This window comes from Anser anser (genome assembly GCF_964211835.1).
Source record: "Anser anser genome assembly, chromosome: 16".
NCBI classification, from domain to species: Eukaryota; Metazoa; Chordata; class Aves; order Anseriformes; family Anatidae; genus Anser; species Anser anser.
Genome location: NC_139737.1, coordinates 8,431,111 through 8,446,970, shown reverse-complemented (window position 1 = coordinate 8,446,970; position 15,860 = coordinate 8,431,111). Strand labels below are relative to the sequence as shown.

General features: G+C 40.6%; 1 protein-coding gene and 1 long non-coding RNA gene across 4 annotated transcripts in view; both read left to right on the top strand.

Annotated features, from left to right (window-relative positions):
- The window catches only part of PARD6B (par-6 family cell polarity regulator beta), a 28,012-nt gene extending 24,122 nt beyond the window's left edge, over nt 1–3,890 (top strand). Inside the window, exons 4-5 of one of the 3 annotated variants that reach the window (XM_083801416.1) lie at nt 429–490; nt 2,939–3,890. The gene's annotated coding sequence lies outside the window, so the exon portion shown is untranslated. Of the gene's footprint in view, nt 1–428; nt 639–2,938 lie in introns of all 3 variants that reach the window. The other 2 variants (XM_083801417.1, XM_083801418.1) reach the window with 2 other exon arrangements.
- Nucleotides 3,891–7,321: 3,431 nt separating this feature from the next.
- Nucleotides 7,322–15,205, top strand: LOC310882534. Its single transcript, XR_014573005.1, has 4 exons — nt 7,322–7,378; nt 12,764–12,820; nt 14,558–14,613; nt 15,071–15,205. It is a non-coding gene; the product is annotated as an uncharacterized lncRNA (long non-coding RNA).
- The last annotated feature ends 655 nt before the right edge of the window (nt 15,206–15,860 follow it).

The window sequence follows — 15,860 nt, the reverse complement described above, 5'->3', positions numbered from 1 at the left end:
GGTGGTGGTCGGGGGGGCTCCCGGTGCCGGGCTGAGGTGAGGGGGGAGCGGGGCGGTTCAGCACGGGGCTCCCCGCGGGCACGGTTCGGCGACCTCCGCTCGTCCGGCCCCAGCTGCCCTCTGAGGGAGCTCCTGCGGCGCCTCCAGGCAGCGGGGATCGGCACCGACCTCCCCTCGGAGGGGCTGCCGGCTCGCTGCTGCTGCTGCTCCGGCGCCTTCCTCCGTTTGGCTGGGGGCTTTGGAGGGTTTTGGTGCGGTTTTGGTTGTTGTTTTTTTTTGAGACAGGGAGCCTTTGCTAAAGGAGGGCCTAGTCGTCAGGGGTCTCCTGTGTCAGGGATGCGGTGCTGGGGCAAGTTGAGCAGCAGCTGGGCTCCTGAAGAGCAGAATAAGTGATTTCATGCTTTTTGTTTGTTTGTTTTTGAATGCAGATGGATGTGGCTGCTACTCTGTCGTTTGTTTTTTGTGGAAACCGAGTCCTCTGGCGACTAAGGTCGGGATCAGAGCGCTGCTGTGATGGAGTGGAAGGATGCTTAGCTTGAGGAGCTTAGTTGCGTGTGGTCACCTCTCGGACACAGTCTAGCTGCGTAGCTCCGTCGGGATGGTGACAGTGGTGATCACTCACAGCACTCACCGTGCTGGTAAGGGCAGGGAGCATTTCAGATCCCTGAATGCAAAGAGAGAGGTTCTGAATTGCACTTGGTAGGTCATGTTCCCCTAGAAAAGGGAGGAAATCCATGAAAACAGAAAATTGAGAGCATTTTCAAGTATCTCCCTTTCTGACCTGCAGGTAGCTCCTATCTCACGTGAGTCTGGAGATGATGTGAGGTGACTAACATTCTCTTCGGGCACATTAGTTTACAATTTTCTCTTGTAAGGAGAAAAAACACTAAAATTACTGTCTTCAAAACAGCTTTTTTTCTCCCTTCACTTTGGCAGTAAAGTGTTGGTGTGTTTTATATTCGTCTCCAGGAAAAAAAAAAAGGGAAAATTTTTCCTCAGTTTCACTATGCTGAGTATTTTCCGTATTTCTCTGCCTTTACATCGTCACTCCATCAGTTTCATCTTTCCAAATGTGGCTATATGCGCTTTGCAATAAAGCAGACCAGTTACATACAAATTTTGGAATCACTGTTCTGTTTTTTATGTTCAGTATTTTCAGGGAGGTGATATAATGCTTACTCTATGATATCCACATAATTTTCATGTGGTTAAACCACTGACAGCTTTTGTCTTACATCTGGATTCAGATTCACTTCAGTAGTCGTCCAGGCATCTATAGTAGGCTGGAAACAAGTACTGCTAATGTTATTAACAATTACAAAAGCAAATTTCCCAGCTTGGTTAAGATGACATTGCAGAGTGAACTGCTTAGTAGGGAAGAAGTTTCACTGAAGTATTAGTTCATGTCAGCTGTTTGGATTCTGTTGGTTTTTTTTCAAGTACCACTCAAGCTGGTGTTAAATAAAGAAGACCTGCCAATTAATAAAAACAAGCTTCATGTATAGGGTTGTATGGCAGATAGTGTGTTTTTATAACTGAGTGCCAAGCCTGTTAGTTCGTTCAGGGAATACAGAAACTACTTGTGCTCTTTGCTACTTGCAAGTCATTCTGTTTCCTTCAGGCATTTTCTGCTGTTACTAAGCACTCGTTTTAATGCCGATCTTTCTTGATCCTTGCACATATTGGTAGTTTGTTCAGAGCAGTGATATAATTAAGGTATTTTCCTACGCAGGGATTAATCATAGCTTTCGTGGCATGTTCTTAAGTGTCTCTTCCTGTGGGCTTTGTATTGCTAGCTCAGCTTTGTTGTGTATCACAAACAGTATTGCTGAAATCACAATGAAGGCTGTCGGTTCCTTTTCACAGAAAGAGTTGCCGTAGTTTAGGTTTTTATTATTATTATTTTGTAATTAGCAATTACCTCTAGCATATAATTCCTGATTTTCATTATGATTTTTTAATTTTGTGTAACAATTGTAGCAAATAAAACTATGATAATGATGGAATTCAAAATAAGGTATTTGTGGAGTCCAGTGGAAGATTTTGCTAAATGAAGGCTTCCAAGACTCTGCTGCATGGCATATTATCCTGCCTGATATGAAGATATCCTGCAAATTATTATGAAAGACTTCTAGTTTTATTCCTGAAATGCACTTGCCATTCTGCTCTTCTTGTTTTCCTCTTATGCATTGATTGTTTTTTCAGTATTCTGGAGCTGGCATAGGAGGACATCGTACTGAAGAACCTGATAATTTTCAGCAATAGTGAAATGTACCTTCCTGGTTGAGTTTGTTGCTATAAAGAGCAGTGTGATTCTCTGGCTTGGCTATTTTTAGTTTTCTGTGCCTACCTTTTCATCTTAATGACATGCTAGGAGAGCACTTCAAGTTCTGACAAAGGCAGCTTAACGTTTTTGCTGAAAGTGGAAGGCTTTTTTGGAAAACTTTGTAGAAGAGACTTAATGCTGGTTTTTTTTAAATGTTCTATAATGAGTAAGTTACAATGTTATATTCATGTATCACAGGAATGAAGGATTGATGGTACACAATACCTGACCCAAATGTTTGCATAAAGGAACAATCTTGAAATAAAAAAATAAATACATGTATCCAGGGGCAAAGCAAATAAATAGTTTCAAGGTTGCACAGGAGCATAATACTCAGGTTGAGGCGAAGTGAAAGTAGCAGTGGGGGGAGTTACGTAAGTTTATCTTATCTAGGGCTTGGAATAGAGAGGGAAGAGATTGCTGTTGAGGAACAAAGGCGTGTAAAGGGAAGTGGTGAGGAACAGATTTTACTATGGGTACAGTATATAATACGTAAAAGAAAGTCTGAAAAAAAAGCTAATCTCAAAGCTAGACTGCATGTTTTTCCCCTCTAAGTTACAAAAAGAAGTCATGGTTTTAATTATTTTTTGTTTTCTTTCCATGAATAAACAGGAGAATCAACAGTGGATAGAAGGGAACGTTAAAATGCCATCTGGAAGTGGTGCTGTTGTGCCTTTGGCTAAGGTTTTGGGATACGTTAACACTGCTATTGAAAGATCAAACGTCACTGCTCCCCTCACTACCTGTTTTCTTTGTCAGTACTAGCCTTAGTGTGGCTGTGTAATGAATTGAGTTGACAAACTGATCTGAGCTAACGTGATTTGGCAAAGAAATTAATGGTTAATTTTCAACTCAGAATAGTTTCTGATTCATTCTGCTGAGAACGTTTCTCCTCTCGCATGGAAAGTGTTGACTTTAGGGGCATAAGTGAGTGATGGAAGACGATAGACTATTTTTATCTTCAATGTCAGCTTATACAATTTTAAAGTGATTGTGAAATTGCTGTCTTAATCAAGGAGGATTTGGCACCCCATGTTTTCATCATAGCTTTGAAATGTATTTAATGGGCTTTATTTCAGATCTTAGTGATAAATATACAATAACTCCTAGAATCACCTGCAAGGAGCTCGTATGGTCTGCTTAGTAAGTACCTAATTAAAGACAATTGTAAACGTGTTGCTTACGCTGTGATTTGCAGCAGGTCCCTCTTAACCATGTCTGAAGGTTTTGTAAATGTTCTGAGCCCATAAGAATGTTGTTTTCCTCTCTTGCAATTGATAAGAAACTGCTAATTATTTGTGGCCAAGTTTTTTTTAGACATATAATTTTGGCTTTTTTTTCCTGCCTACTCCTGCCTACTGTGCTTTTGTAGTAGCATGCCTTGAAGAAATAGTGTTAAGGTTTGTTTGCATCTATTTTCTATTGTTTTGTATTATTGTTGTCTTCTGTTATGTTTCAGGCTGTGTAACACTTCTTAGAGTAAAGACTAAGGACTGTGAATCTGTTTGGAATTAGCTTAATCTTATTCTTGGTGGTGTCAATAAACTTTGCTTCTGCCCTTAAACACATGCTATTCCACTGTTTGAATCTTAATGAACATTACGAACGCAAGGTGCTCATGGTGGGTATTTAGCAGTAACATATTTAGCTAGTAACGTCAGCAAGCTACCTACCTGACCTGAAGCGGGTCTGCACGTTTAGTCAGAGCAGGACAGTAGCCTGTACAGCTAATGCAACTTCATTACATGGATGTTTCTTTAATGCATCCCTATTAAATTAGTGGAATTTCCTCTTGCTTTGTAGTCATGCAATTCACGATAGCTACCATTGGACAGCCTTTTCAATGCTGTAAGTCTGGAATCAGCTCTGGACTATGTCTTTAAGCCATTTGTGCTAGCCCTGAACATGTGGCTGTGTGAGTGGCTTCAGGCCTGTGAAGCTGACTGCACAGACTTGCCAAGAAATGTCTGAGTTTGATAGAATTGTTCTGTAGGCCATCTGATACACGCACCACCCACTGCGATTGCTCTGCTGTAAAATACACTTAAAAAAGCTACCAATTTGTTTCTCTGCCTTATGAAGACTTCAAGAAATCAGACTTTCAGACTCAGAGCGTCCAATTTTCTTCCACAAACTGTGTCTTTCAGCAACATAAAGTCACTGAGAACTCTCTCTTACTTGAACAGAATGCATTTTTCTGTTGTTTAGCAGTGATCTTTCCAGAGCTAGCCTGTGTGTAGTGGGGTGAAAGAGCGCTCTTCCTGTTTTGAGGAGAAATTAAATGTGGAAATTCTGGTCCTTTATTTAAGCATGCAAAGGAGCAGCAGAAGGAAAACAGCTTTTCCACACAGAAATCTTTACTTCAGACAGACATGGAACAGATTGTTGGGAGATGTAAACTCGTGTTAGCACTACTGAAATCTATGCATTGATTTACAGCATCCATGGATCTCTTCTGATAAACCTGTGGAGTGTAGTGTGTCTTGAGGTTTCTTCTGTCCAGATGTGTACACAAAACAGGGCTGGGAAACTTTTGTGGATAGGTTTTAAATCTTGTGTAACTGACATTACATTGTGAATGTAATTTGATAGCTTATATCACCATGGCGACTTCCCATAGAGTTCATGTGAGACACAGGCAGCTCAGGAAATAACCTCAACAGGCCACCAGGTGTGGTCACTAAGAGGACACAAAACAGCTTCTAACAGTTTCTCTGAGATGATACGTGCAAGCTTAACTCAGTGCTGGTCTAAGATAGTTGCACAGCTTTTGGGCCAAGTTGGGTCATGTTCCTGCTACTCGGACCATGGCCAGAGCTCCTGTGTTCTACTCAATAGATATATATCCTCAGCCTACAGCGTGTCCTTTATATACACATCTGTGTTTGCCCTCATGAAAACAGGCACTGTTTTTTTCCGTGTGCTTAAGGCTTTTCTGTCACCTTTCTCTTCCTCTTTGTGACATCATAATTTGTCCTTTTACATCATAATTTGTCCTTTTAGTTTTTGAATCACTGTCCTGAATGTGACTCCAGTGTTCATAGATATGACTGCCCCTGCATTTCAACCAAGCTATCTTCTCTTCTGCTAACCAAGAAAGCTACCCTAGAGGTGTACATCCCAGCCTCTAGCCTATCCCACTGTCACTGTATTCTCAAGTTGGTAATGAGGAAATATCTTTTTGTAGAGAAAACTGAGAATGATGGCAGAAATATTTGATATATATTGAAGATGATGAATGTTATAAATTGCTTTATACATCACAATGAGTGTTTTACATTTTCACTTCTTTCACATGAATTACTTTAAAATTTGCAGCACACTTCAATTCTGTTTCAATTCTGTAAGTCCTCTATGCATCTGCATGTTTATCTTCTGTTCTGCTGAAATATGAACTGGCATTCCACAGATAAGCAGGAATTTATTACATTAAATTGGCTATTGCTAAACCCATTTGAGCACAGTTAATGTATCAGGAATCTCATTTGTTTACTGAGGCTATGACCATTGCATGGCTCTCCCTTCCTGGAGGCACAAGGATCTTAGGAGTTGAGCCCTGCCCCAGCATGCATGATTTGCAGACTCTTTTGACTTCCTTAACACCATCTTACTGTCAGTGCAGAAACTACCTCCTGGGATACCTTCACATCCAAAACTGTTCCCTCAAACCTTTTCTGCTGCAAAAGTTGGCTGCAAATAGGTCTCCAGACACGTAAGAACACCCCCTTCATGCTGGAAAGATGACTTAGGCTCTCTAGAGAACGATTCCTCCATTTATGTGGAATGGGTTTTATGAGGTAAATGAGAAGTTGGATGCCAGTGACCACCTTCAGTCTACGCAAAGCACAGCCTTTTGGGTGATCTTATGTATACATCGGTCTTACCGTTTGCTTCCATCTGAATCAAGTTCAAGTTGCTGTACCACTAAAATACATTTGGAGTCAGGTGTTTTCCATTCTACCCACTGCTGACAAAGTGCATTTGTTTTATTATTCTTTTTCCTACACCCTTCTCCTATCTGATGCCTTTACACAATAGCAACTCCCTTTCTCTTATTGTTTCATGCAAGGGAGATCTCACCTATTTTAGAAGGTCCTTGGGCATTTCTAGGAGTGGCAATAAAAAATCTTGGGAGTTCACTTGACTGTTAGATTGATAACTGCAATCTCAATCTGAGAGGCCACTGATGTTTCCTAGTTTTATTACCAGATGAAGGGGTAATAAAATTTATTTAGGAACTAGATTATTCATTACAACTCAGAAGAGAAATGATAGAGAGCTCTGCTGAGGCAACTCTTGCCACTCTACTTTTACAATGACCACTTAAGCAAACCAGCTCCAACAAATGGGATAATTTCCCTGTGTTCTTTTTGTTTTGAATCCAGTATTCTTCAGGTTATTTTCATTTTGTAGAATATGAGATGTTACTAGGACAAGAGCATAGATTCAATATTTAAAAATGATTTAAATTACAGTGGAAGTCCAGGATTTGGAGTGATTTTCATTTTCCAGATTTCCATTTCGTTTTGCATGAACTCTGAAAGTTTCACTTGTTTTTTGAAGTATGCTCAGAATAGAAGGCATGTTCCCCTTTTGGCTAAGAGAAAGAAAGTCTGTTGGCTTTTGTCCTCGACAGCTGTGGGTATGCTTGGGCCCTTGGCTTTAGGCAGAACCTGCGCAGCTCGGTTGGTTCCTTGCCTTCTCCTTGCCACAGGCGGGCCTCAGCGTTTTGTTTGACAGTATCTGGACATGGGCTGCGGTCTGGGGGTCGGACCGTAACTTTACATTGACTTTATAAATCACTTTGGAAATTTACGCCCAATGCGAGCTGTAGAATAAACCTTTCCACCTCCCAACGGGCAGGGGACGCCCGTGGCGAAGCCCTGCTGCAACCCCCCGGGGCAGCCCGCCGGCGGCCGGCCCCTGGCAGGGCCCCCCCTGCTGACGCGAGCGGGGCCGTCTGTGTTCTTCTCCCCGCAGGTGGCAGCGCTGGAGGAGGCCGTGGAGGAGCTGCTGGGCCAGCTGGAGGCCTTCTGCGGGCTGACGGAGGCGGTAGGTGTCGTGTCGCGGCGCCTCGCTCCCCGGAGGCCATGTCGGCGCCGGCCCCGCGGGGCCGCCATCTTGACAGCGCCGCCGCCATCTTGTCGCCCACCAGGTGGCGCTGCGGCAAGCGCGGCCGCCAGGCCACGCCCCTCTCGCGTCAGACCACGCCCACCCTCCTGTCAGGCCACGCCCACCGGCCGAGCCCCGCCCCTCCCCTAAGCCCCGCCCCTCCCCGCCGCATTGCCGCTGGGGCTGGGGCTGGGGCTGATGGCCGAGGCGAGGTTTGCAGCAGACCAGTTAGTTCTCTTAGTGAGCTATTGGCAGTGCCTAATTGCTTGTGATAAACTCTTTAGAGCAAGGGGTGTGCTTTGCTATTTAGCTTCAGTCAGGCTTTCTGCATAAGGTGATGCTGTCTGAAGGCAGCTCGGGTTTTGATGTTGACGTGCAAAGAACGGATGTTGTTTTTGCAGTCAACTTTTCTTTCTCTTCTGTAAGCTAAAAAATATAAAATTAGGTGGAGGAACTGGCGCTGCATTTTAATCCTTCCTGAGTGCTTCATAGGATGCTGGTTTAGCTAGCTTGGACCAAGTTTACCTAGAGGGGCTCTCTCCTAAATTCACTGATATGCAAGCCATATGCAGGTGTGTTATCACTCACCACAATGTTTTTCTTCTCTGTCTTCAAGCATCTTATATAATGTATCTGTATGTCATCATCAACTGCAACAATTGCTAATTGCAATAAAGTATTGAATGCACCTCAAATAGCAAGAAGTGACCAGCCAACGTCTCTATTGGGTGTATGGTGTTTTTTGCTTAGGGAAAGGAGGCATCATTGCTTCCAGAAGGAAGTGACATAGTGTGGAAAGAAACAAAAGCTTAGCTCATCAGTCTCACATGATTAGTAGCAGACTTAAAAAGAGAAATAGCTGCCTTGAAAGAATGGTTGAGTATTAGTGGCTGTTTAAAGCACTTCTTTTTCCATTCAGCTTTTACAAAAATAGCTGTAAAGGAGCATGTGAACCTCAGAGCATGCAGTCTATTTTTTGATACATCTTGGCTTATATTTGTCAGCTTTAGATTCTCTAGTGTGGCACATTTAGTCTCTGCAGAATGTAGAATACAAGAAAGTGGCCCCAAATCTTTTGACTTCATTTCTGCAAGGTGATGACTACTTCAGTGATGTAACATTAGCTGTTCAAAGCAAGAGGTTTGAATCAATAGCTCTTCACTGATGATTGTATTCTGTCTGATTTACTATTAAGTTCATTCACTCATTTTTTCCATGTGGGAGCTTAGGCTAAGACTTAGATATACCTTATGCTTTTTCTCATCAATCAGGCATGCACCTTACATTGTTGGCTCCAATATATGGGAGAAGGTTAGCTTGTTGACATGGATCCAGCGAGCTTTTAAACCTCGTATGAGACTTCTTCTCTTGCCAACCTTTTCTACATAAAACACTAACCTAGTTTCAGTACACTGTCTTTGCTTTGCCCATTAAAACATTTTTTCCACGACCTACAGGCTGTGAATAATTATCTAGTATGCAGATTATTGACCTTATCTGGGAACATCAAAGCACCAGAGCTAGCGTGCTGATTTTGTTCCTTTCAATCCAGTACCTCTAATGTCAGGTTCCTTTCAGCGGCACATCAAGTGGTATCTGAGAATCTGATAAATATAATGTAGTGTTTGAATTGATTCCAACTGCTGTGCGTAGCAATAATTTGGTCTTTTGTCTATGCCAACAAAAGACAAGGGGAATCTTGCGTATTTCACTTGGGCATTCAGTAAAGTATTCACGTTAAGGGATTTGGCTTTTCTCCCTTGAATGTACTGCTGCTTTTCATTTAAAAGTACTCTTGATGCATAGGTCTGAATATTAGAATGGGGAAAAATGGGATCTTCAGTGCTAGGAGGACAACGTGCTAGTTCGAGTCACACTGTTATACCTGGCTAGGCACAGCACTTAAAATGGACACCTGTACAGTAGGTAAGTTACAGTGACACTGTAAATGCAGTCCACTATACCTCACACTTGTCATGAAAGGAGCATCTTGCAATGAAAAGATTGTGCCAGAAGCATGTTAGTGCCAGGTATTTAACATTTTGCCTTCCTTAGGGCATGGACTTCAACAAAGTTTAATCAATGTCTTTTAAGTGGCTTCACAGCTCCTTAAGTGTAATTATCAACTTGTGATTTTAACTGAGCTACAGTTTGAACCAGTGACACAAAGGCAAAAAACTTCATTGTAATAACCAGACTCTTACACATGCAGTTCTCATATTGTTTTCAGAGTCATTTTTGTATCTCTTTGTGTATCTTAAAGCATGACTGTGTATCTTACAGCATGATTGAAAATGATAGCTATTCAGAGATGCACACCTGATTGAGGTACAAATTCACTTCCATTTCTTTGGCTTCAGATCCTTGAAGAGGATGTAGGGGATGTATATAAAATCTCTATATTTGATACTCTGCTTTTTTTTTTTTTTAAATACATATGTTGATTCTCCAGTGTACCCACCAGTTTATAAAACCACAGGTTAGTGGTTCTCAAACCATTGAACCTTCTTGCAGAACTCACCCCAGGGAAATGATACCTATGTAAATTTTGCTTTTTTGTGGTTCCACAGACCAGCTGCTAACTGCTTATCTTTGTCTCATGGACTTACAGTTTGGGAACCTCCTCCCTGAGACCCTAGGTGTGAATCCTGGTTTCATCACTGGGGAAAAGAGGGGAAGAGGTTATGTTTGGTTAGCTGTGGCTAGGGTTTGCTAACTTCTTAGGAACATGCCAACCTCAGGTTTCCCTTTTCTCACCACTGGGCTGCTCAGTTTACCACTGCTACTTTTGCTGATGGTTCTTTGATGTTACTTTGTGTTAACATATAAAGAAAATAAAGAGCCTTTCAAAGAAACCCCTGTGACAACAAGAATTTGCACACTATATTTTACTTGTGGCTCCAGCTACTTTTTTTTTTTTTTTGACAAAATACCAAGGATGCGTGCTTGTTTAACTGGTACAGCTTGAACTACAGTGTATGCAGGAATTGGGTCTCACTGCCCTACATGCAATGTGCTGTTCCTCGTATGTGTCCTAATTCATTGTTCATACTCTGGTTGTGCTGTCTGCTAAGTGACTTTTGCGCTGTTGGTTTGCTGCCTCCTTGGGCTTTGTCTTGCTGACTTGAACTATTAGAAGACAAAGTTCGGTCAAACCTCCCTTCCCTTCACTCACTCCTCAAATTAACATAGTAAAATCTAGTAAGAGGAGAAGAGTTTGGTTTTGTTCTTGTTTTCCCCCAAGGACTGCTGTGTTCTAGTGCTTGTGCTGAGCACTCAGCTAAGTCTTCAGTAAATGAAGTAAAATAATTGCACAAGGGGAAACAAATCTTGTTTTATAATGTGGGGTTTCAGACCAGCCTTGCTTTCCCTGGCTTGTGAGAGGTTGCTGTACCAAGAGAATCATTTCCCTTTGTCGTGTGCTGCTCCTCTTGAACTCCTCTGTCACTGTGGTTCTGCAGACTGCTGCAAGATGACTCTTCTTGAATCATATTTGCATGTCATTCCCTTCCATCACAGGCTGCTTGCTGGAAAACAACTCTCCTCTATCTTGTATTGGTTGTTTGCTTTTACCCTCAAATAAATATGGTTTAGATTTGTTCCATGTCTGCTATGACCTTGTTATGTTGATAGTTTTTGTACTGGGTCTGTACAACATCTCTCTTTTTCTGGCTGTATCCCAAACTGTGATTATATTTACAGAAGCTATCTAGCATTTAGCTGTAAGAGTGGCTTTGCTGTAGTTCTTAGAGAGGAACATTAGTGAACAAGTTTGTTAGTTTGTTACCTTATCTTTGGGAATTACAGGCTCAAATTTTAATCTGATGTAATTTACCTGAGTGTGAACCTCACCTCAGATCACCAATTTGTTTTTCACTTCTGCTTTATTATAAAGATTTGGGGTTGGCGTGACCCCACCTACTACTGACCCCACCAAAATTCAATAGGACAGCTCTGGAATTTATCTGCTTTAGCTCCTTCATTTTCTGTTCTTTTTGTATTTTTATTATCAGTTTGACTCCATTTACAGGGATCTGGCCTGACTGTCTGTGCTTGTTTTCTGTTGGATATAAAGTACATACTGTAAAGATAACAGCATGTGGCTGTGTGTGCATTGTTTCACTGCCGGGTGGATGTAGTGCTACGACCAGTAATACAGGAGACACTGTTGGTTTGTTTACAGTAGAAAGCTATTACTATTTTGATATGTCTGTTTGATCTCATATCACAGAATGTTTATAGCACTATTAAGCACTTGATCTGCATTTACTCATGCTGGTAATAAAAATACTATAAAATCTTACTAGGAGTCATTTTATACGTATCTAGCTTCATCCATTCTAAGCTTTTAAAAACACTACTTCTTTTAAAAAGAAAAAAAGTGAGTCGTATCATCAATAAAACTTCTAAGTACTCATTAAAGTTTATAAAGCATAGCCCAGCTCTTGGCCTATCTTTTTTTTTTTTTTTTTTTTTTTTAATTCTGTTAGCTGTAGCCCTCTGACTGGAGGTGTATCTTACGGCCACCTAACAAAACACTTGCAGTTGTTTATGTAGGGAATCAGGTAATTCTTGCTAACACAAAAATTAACAGAATTTCAGATAAAATTCAGGCTGTCATATGGAGATCAAAACCAACCTTAGTTGTATTAGCAAAGAAACAAAATTCCTGCACTAGGGCACTTAGAATTGCGGAAACTGACAGGTGCTGGGGAGCAGAAACTTTCTCTGAGGTGCTTACACTAGAACTTCGCGTGAAGATTCCTGCTGTCCTGAGCCCCCGTTGGAGACTAGATGCTACAAGTGGTGTAATCAAAGATCTGACCAAGCCTTTTCTCTGTTTTGGTGTTAGTATCAGACTGCATTGCAAATTGAATTGTACTATTTAGGTGTAAATGGTCTTTTAGCACCAGTTGATAGCCAAGAGTGACCTCCTGCTACCCCTGAATGAGGATAATTTGCCACAGGCTAACTCAAATCCTTTTCAAAAACTATTGATTTTCAGTTTAAATCCATCATTACCCCTCATGTCTGCAGCATTTCATAATAGAAAGTGAGAAGTGTCTTGGGAGGAGTAGCATGGAAATCTGGGGAGAAGAGGAAGGCTGGTTTTGAGGCCAGAGCCCTGTCAGCTGCTATTGGTTGTTTTGTTGTCTCATTGATTACTTGTAAAAATGTTTTTCTCCCAATCTCTGCTTAACAGCATACTTACAAAAGGGCCCTTATGATATCGCTTCTGAGTAGAAGTGCTTTGAAATATTAACATGAAAAAAAAGGTTTATCTTCAAGGCTCATTCTCATGTGATATTTTTTTCTTCAATGCAGATTAGAAGCGATACATCAGAGATCCTGGAAGAGACCATTCCACTCATTAAAGACAAGGTGATGGAAATGAACCACGTCTATGCCAGAATTGATAAATTGGAGGTTTGTTAATTGCATTGGAAAATTTACATTCTTCTTTTTGTGTGTTTTATAGGTTAACTGCCTAGGTATTTGCATGAAGCACTCATGTTTGTTTTTCAATCAATGTGATTCTTACCTGTGGTTCAGCACATGCAATTGTTTCTGGTTTTGGAACATCACAGAGTAATTTATTGCTGTGGATTCTACAATTCCTAATGCTGGATTAAAAGCACTAGTTATGTTTTTGATGTTAATGATAATGATAATAATGTTAATTTGTTTTGTGACTCAAAGGAGTGTCTGTGAAACCACTTATAAATTAAAAAAAAATTAAAGTCTTGCATCCAGTGCTGAACATACTCAAGCTGTTCATGATAGCTTTATGTAGTTGTGGGGAGATCTTTGAGCCCCCCTCTTCTGCTATGTATTTTGGTGTTTATTGTATCTTGAATGAGGGAAGCCAGCATGACTCACTAAGATGCCCTCACCATATTTAGTAAGCAGTATGTTAAAATTTGTGTCAACCGAGGGCGAGTTTGCCTCTAGGAGGAATATAATTAAAATATGACGAGATAAATTGTGTAATGCTTAAAATCACTTTTAACTGACTTAGAAGTGAAATAAACTGAGTGTTTGTGGCATTAATTCCAGATAGACAGTTCTTAAGCTTCAAGCTCTACCCCTGTACTAAGTAGTAATAGTCTCTGATGAGATATACAGCTGTGGGAGGGACAGGGCAATTGACTTTGCTTTCAGCAAGTTTGGTTAAATGCAAATTTTTTTTTGTAGTTTGCCTTTTTACACCTATATTTGATAACAGATTTATCAAAACACTTCATATTTTATGGACAGCACCAGGAGAAAGATTGCCACAGGGAACTGAGGCAAGGCAATTTAGAACAAAAGTGGGAGTCAACTGAAACCTGTCTGATTTTCAGAACTGAGTTACCCTAGTCTAAGAAATAGCACACTTGACAATTTGGCTATACCTGGATGTATACTTAAGCTGGGTCTTTGAACAGACAAAGAAAATAAAAACTAAGCAATTAATTGTCCCAAAAGCATGGCAAGCAACAGAGCTCCTTTTTTTTCCTCCCCCCAATACAGCTAGGGGAAAAACGCCCTTCCTGCGCCTCACTCAGTTCCCTTAATACAGCTATAGGAAGATAATAATTTGGAAAATGAAGACAGCCCCAGTCTTCAAGATAGGCTACAGGTTGCCCTTGAAAAATGCAGCAAACTTTTGTTGATAGACTTTCTGTGTTATCAGACTAGGCTAATACCTTCATTGATTAGAAATCAGTTTTTCTCCCTGACATTACCAGCTGTAATGGCAGTAATCTGAGAACACAAGATTAAATTGGCAATTTGAGCAGGAGTTAATGTCTTAATTAGAACTTTTAAATTTAAAGCTTAGCATCCATTGGGATTTTTAAGGGAGAAAATAACTTGTACCCCCAAGAGTAGAAAAGGGAGGAACTGTTGTGTAATGGCTAAATAGCATAAAATTCTGCTGGGTTTTAACTTTGATGTTGCCACTGGTATGTTTGGAGCAATTAATTTACCTGCTCAACCTTACCTTATCCCTAAAATGGGCAGTGCTCAACCTCTCTCAAAAAAAAAAAAAACAACAAGGCTTAATCATTAATAGTGGGTATCAAAATTATTTATAGGTTTGTATTTTAACAAATACTTTTTTTTTTCTTTTTCTAGTTGGCTTTCCCTTATGGCTCAAATTTAAGCTGAAACTGAACTGATGTATGCTTTAGGTCAGTCATTCCTGACCTTTTTTTAGCTAAAGGCACCTGCTATTATCTTTTCCTCTGCTCTCTCCTCCCTCTTACCACTGTGGCTACTTTCTCACTCCCACCAGAAGTTGCAGTGTCTTTGTGGGTTCAGAGGAGCTTTTCACCTCACTGCTGAAATGTTGCCAACCCTTTAGACGCTATGGAAAGACTTAATTTGTGTGCTGAAGAGGGAGCAAAGCTGTGCCCTTAGAAAAAGAAAAAAAACTAGCCTTAGGTCATAAAGAGTGGTTCTTCTGATGGCTGTAAATATCTATAGTCTATTTCTGAACATGTGCCCCTTTGATATTTATATTAGCAATAGTGCATTTTGATATCTTGTTAAAGCTTTTTCTTTGACTTCTGATCTCTATCTAGGGTAATGCTGAAATCCAGATCAGGTGCTTTTAATTTTCATAAGGTGTTTCTCCTCTCTCCATAGGCATTTGTTAAAATGGTTGCACACCATGTTTCCTTCCTAGAAGAGCAAGTGCTTGAAGCAGAGAAGAGCCATGGCACTTTTCTTAATGCTGTTTGCAAATTTTTTCAGTATGCAACTATCCCATCTTTTAAAAACGTGAGTATTTTTAAAGTTGCTTTCAGAGGATGGGGAAGATGTTAAATACCTTTTCTAGATCAAATGTGGCCTTCCAGGAGATTTGATTTTTAATTTTAAGTGGTGCAAAAGAGATATCTATGGTTTGCTTCTGTGAAGGGATTTTTTTTTTTAAACAGATTCTTTCAATGAAATTATTTAGTAGTGCCTATATCCCCCCCTCACCCCCCACCCCTTTTTTTTTCTCCTCACAGAGATGGTACAGTATTATGCTGATATGCATAAAACCAGGTAGGCAATAATATGCAGGTATCAGTGAATATGTAGGGACAGCTGAACCAATTCAATTTTTTGTTTGGTGTCAGAGCAACCTCTAGAAACTTCCATTGCAGAAGTGAAGTTCAATTTCTACAGGTCCAGGACAAACCTTAACTGCTCAAAGAGTATAATGAATATGCAGAGGCATGGAAAGAAGATGGTGCATGCTGATTTGGTCTTTGGATAATTTAGCTGTCAAACTCTAGTGAATCTTTAGAAAACCCCAGTAAAAAGTGTAACTTGGCCAAATTTGGTAATATTTTCATAGCAATGGGAAAAGATGTCCCTGATATGAGGGCAGTTTTCTGCCAATTTAAAATTTCTGCTGTAGCTTATGAAGGCAATGGAGCTTTTCAAA